This window comes from Oryctolagus cuniculus, chromosome 8 (genome assembly GCF_051225735.1).
Source record: "Oryctolagus cuniculus isolate XC-2025 breed Fujian yellow rabbit chromosome 8, ASM5122573v1, whole genome shotgun sequence".
NCBI classification, from domain to species: domain Eukaryota; kingdom Metazoa; phylum Chordata; class Mammalia; order Lagomorpha; family Leporidae; genus Oryctolagus; species Oryctolagus cuniculus.
In genome coordinates, this window is record NC_142874.1 from 77,107,214 (window position 1) to 77,111,841 (window position 4,628).

The window sequence follows — 4,628 nt, forward strand, 5'->3', positions numbered from 1 at the left end:
GGATACGTTTTAAATAGCACACATTGCATCTTTTCTCTTACACTTTCTTTTTACACTACAGCTATATTTTTAGTATGACAAGTGTACCCTCAGTTCTGTGCCTTTTCATATACTGCTCCCTCCTTCTGGAAAATTCTTCATCAGCATCTTTTAGTCCAGGCTTAAACATAAATCCCTTTATTTAAAAATATTTATTTATGGGGCCAGCGTTGTGGCGTAGTGGAGTAAAGCTGTCACTTGCAGTGCATGCATCTGGTATGTGTGCTGGTATGGGTCCCAGCAGATCCTGTTCTGTTCCAGTTCCAGCTCCCTGCTAATATGCCTTGGAAAGCAGAGGAGGCTGGCCCAAGTCCCTGGGCCCCTGCGGGAGACCTGGATGAAGCTCCTGGCTCCTGGCTTTGTCCTTGGCCTAGCCCTGACCGTTGCAGCCATTTGGGGAGTGAACAAGGATGGATGGAAGACCTCTACCCCCACCCCCGTCTCTTACTTTTTGTTGTTGATGTTGCTGTTTAGCATCTGTTTATTGATACACAAGCCGGCTCTACAGCAGCAGGCCTGCAAGGGCCGCATGGCTGGAGGGGCTACTCTCCTGAGCTAAGTGGAGGTGGAGGTGGAGCGTTTGTTGGCAGTGACAGCTGAGTGGGATGGGGAACATAGGTGAGCACAATGCACAGCACTGGAGTAAGGAGGCCCAGGGGGTGGGGGGCAGATCTGGGTCTGCTTCAGCTGGATTTGCTGCCTCTCCTGAAGCCTTGCTCTCGGCTTATGACCTCATACAAGCTCCGGGGTGGGGGGCCTCTGGTCCTGCCCTGCTCTTGGCCTGGGTGAGCCCCACCATGGGCACCAGGCATGGGCAGTTCCACCTGGGCCTGGTCTTAGAACAAACACTTTTGGCAGGAAGCCATCTTCTCTGTGTCCCAGGCCACCAGTGCCACACCACAGCCCCAAAGAAGCACTACAAGCATTGCTGGCCTAATAGATGTGTTGAAAGAAAGGACAAGACAGGGGCTGGAGGAATGACTGCGGGCTGACACAACACAGGCACCACACACATGGTATTGGTATAGCCGGAGCCAGGGCACCCCCAGTCAGCACAATAACCACATTACCCTTCTTGTAGATACCGCGGGCCTTGCCAACATTCATGGCCAAGTTCACCAGGAGGTCGACATCCTCATCCTAAGCTTCTTGGATCGGGTCTTTACATACCACGGGGGAGATACTGCGGTACAGGTGGTTCTCTGTCATGGCAATGGTAGGGGGGCATGGGCAGTATCTAGCTACTTGGTGAGCAGACCTGCCAGACTTGATCAGCATGATTATGGCCCCACTGCAGCCCTTGAAGTAGGCCTCCAGGGTGCCCATGGTGGCAGCTTCTGTGGGGTTGCTGGTAATGGGCACCAGGTGGCAGAGCTCCTCAAATAATTGCAAGTGGTAGATGGCAGCCTCTGCCTCACAGGCAATCAGGAGCTGCATGCAGATGGCCTCCAATGGCATCACCCTTGCCTGTCTCTCCAGACAGCATGATGCAGTCCACTCCGTCCAGGACTGCGCTGGGCACATCACTGCCCTCAGTGCTAGTGGGGCCTGGCTTCTTCTTCTTCTTCTTCTTCTTTTTAAAAGATTTATTTATTTTTTATTTGAAAGTCAGAATTACACAGAGAGAGGAGAGGCAGAGAGAGAGAGAGAGAGAGAGAGAGAGAGGTCTTCCATCCGCTGGTTCACTCCTCCATTGGCTGCAATGGCTGGAGCTACCCCGATCCAAAGCCAGGAGCCAGGAGCTTCCTCCAGGTCTCCCATGCTGGTGCAGGGGCCCAAGGACTTGGGCCATCTTTTACTGCTTTCCCAGGCCATAGCAGAGAGATGGATTGGAAGTGAAGCAGCCAGGTCTCAAACCAGAGCCCATATGGGATGCTGGTGCTTCAGACCAGGGCTTTAACCTGCTGCGCCACAGCGCAGGGGCCGGGCTTCTTGATCATGGTCTCCAGCGTCTGCGTGGCACAGAGTACAGACATCCCAGCACAGTTACATTGCCCAATCATCATCTCCTGGGCAAGGAAGACCTTCTCTGCAAGAATCTCAATGCCGAGATCACCAAGGGCCACCATGATCCCACCGCTGGCCTCCAGGATCTCGTCAAATCTGCATAGTCTCTCATGGTTCTCAAGTTTGCTGATGACCATGATGTTCTTTCCTTTCTCTGCCAGGGTCTTCCTAAGTTCAAGGATGTTAGCTGCCTTTCGGATGAAAAAGGCAAATACCATGTCCACATTGTGCTCCACTCCAAACTTCACATCCTGGATGTCCTTTCTGAGGTGTCAGGCGGTCCTCAGCAGCCCAAGGAAGATTCACATCCTTTTGCTGCCCAAGAAGCCACCGTTCTCTACCTCCCTCTACCTGCAGAGAGGTGAGGCTGTCGTCCTCGTGGATCTTACTGCCCACGTCCACCACCTTGCACATGTTATTGTAGCCCAGCCACAGGGTGTTCTCTTCTCCCTTCACGTTACCCAGCGTGATCCTGAGCGTCCTTCCCTTCTTCGGCTCCAGTTCCGTCGTGGCCGCTGCCCTTGATGAGCCCCGTTTGAATCTCGGGTCCCTTGGTGTTCTGAGCCACAGCAACGGGCCAGTAGAGGATGGGGTCCCAATCAAAGCTTTCCATGGCCGTGCACATATTCTTGACGGTTTCAGCGTGGTGCTCCAGAGTTCCATGGGAGGAGTTCATACACGCACTTTCATTCCAGACTTAATCATCTTCAGCATCTCCACTGATTGAGAGGCAGGGCCGATGGTACAGATGATGCCCGTGTTGCGGGCTGTGATGGGTGCGGAGTCGGTGTCCAGGCGGCACGTGTGCTCCAGGAACATGTCTGCCATGGCTATATGCAGCTGCTACGTCTGCGTGCAGGCAGCCCCGGCTTCACTGTGGGGCTTTGACATGGCTTCTGAGGTCTTGGGTCTCAGAGACTCACTCCGACTCCACAGCCGCGTGTGCATGCCTGGGGCTTGCACTCATGGCTCTTTCTCCTTCACTCTTTGTTTCTGCCTTTGCCTTTACTTCTGCCTCTCCCTTTCTGCGGCTCTGGCTTTCAAATGAACAAATAAATCTTAAAAAAACATTATGCTGAGTGAAATAAGCCAATCCCAAAGGGACAAATACCACTTGTTCTCCTTGATAGGTGACAACTAACTGAGCACCAAAAAGGAAACCTGTTAAAGTGAAATGAACACTATGAGAAACGGTGACTTGATCAGCCCTCACCCTGACTGTTGATGAGCAACTTGATATGTTATCCCTCTTACTATTTTTTGTTTGTTTGTTCTACTTAATACTTTTGGTTGAATACTGTAATCAATACACAATTCTTCTTAAGTGCTGAAACTTAACGAAAGAGTGATCACTGTTAAATATAAGAGTGGGAATAAGAGAGGGAAGAGATGTGCAATTCGGGACATGCTCAAGCTGACTTATCTCAAACGGTAGAGTTAGAAACATACCAGGGGATTCCAATTCAATCCCATCAAGGTGGCATGTACCAATGCCATCTCACTAGTCCCAGTGATCAATTTCTGTTCACAACTGATCGTAATGATAGGACTAAGAACCAAAGGGATCACATAAACAAGACTAGTGTCTGCAAATACTAGCTGATAGAATCAAAAAGGGAGAGAATGATCCAACATGGGAGGTGAGATACACAGCAGACCCATAGAATGGCAGATGTCCTAAACAGCACTCTGGCCTCATAATCAGCCCTTAAGGCATGCGGATCTGGCTGAAAAGCCCATGAGAGTATTTCAGGCATGGAAAGCCAAGACAATCTGGGGAAAAAAAAAAAAAAAAAAAAAAAAAAAAAAAAAAAAAACACCACCTAAATGAAAGATCTCTGCGGGTGAGATCCTAGTGAAAAGAATAAGTCATCAAAGAAGGAGGTACCTTTCTCTGAAGGGAGGAGAGAACTTCCACTTTGACCATGGCCTTGTCTAAAAATTATCCGAGTCAGTGAACTCAGGGGGCTTCCATAGCCTTGGCAGCTCATGACAAGAGCCTAGGTTGATTACTGATGCCATAAACAAGAGTGTCAATTTGTTAAGTCAACAACAGGAGTCACTGTGCACTTACTCCTCATGTCCTTAGTGTGCTGTACATTGTGATTTAATGCTATAACTAGTACTCAAATAATATTTTCACTTTATGTTTCTGTATGGGAACAAACTGTTGAAATCTTTACTTAATGTATGCTAAACTGATCTTCTGTATATAAAGAGAATTGAAAATGAATCTTGATGTGAATGGAAGGGGAGAGGGAGCGGGAAAGGGGAGGGTTGCAGGTGGGAGGGACGTTATGGGGGGGAAGCCATTGTAATCCATAAGCTGTACTTTGGAAATTTATATTCATTAAATAAAAGTTAAAAAAAAGACAGCATTAATGAAAATTTAGCAGTTTTTCCTGTCATAGACTTAGTAGCTTTCAAACCTAAAAAAAAAAAAATCAAATATTATAGGATCCCTTGAATGACAGATAATTGATAAAATATATTTTAATATATACAAACATTTATTTTTGTTAGGAGAGAGAGAAATCCCAGCCGCTGATTCACTCCCCAAATGCCTACAACAGCCATTGTTG

At 48.4% G+C, this 4,628-nt stretch overlaps 1 pseudogene; it reads right to left on the reverse strand.

Annotated features, from left to right (window-relative positions):
• Positions 1–955: 955 nt before the first annotated feature.
• On the reverse strand, positions 956–2,955 carry LOC100350925 (pyruvate kinase PKM pseudogene; annotated as a pseudogene).
• Between the last annotated feature and the right edge of the window lie 1,673 nt (positions 2,956–4,628).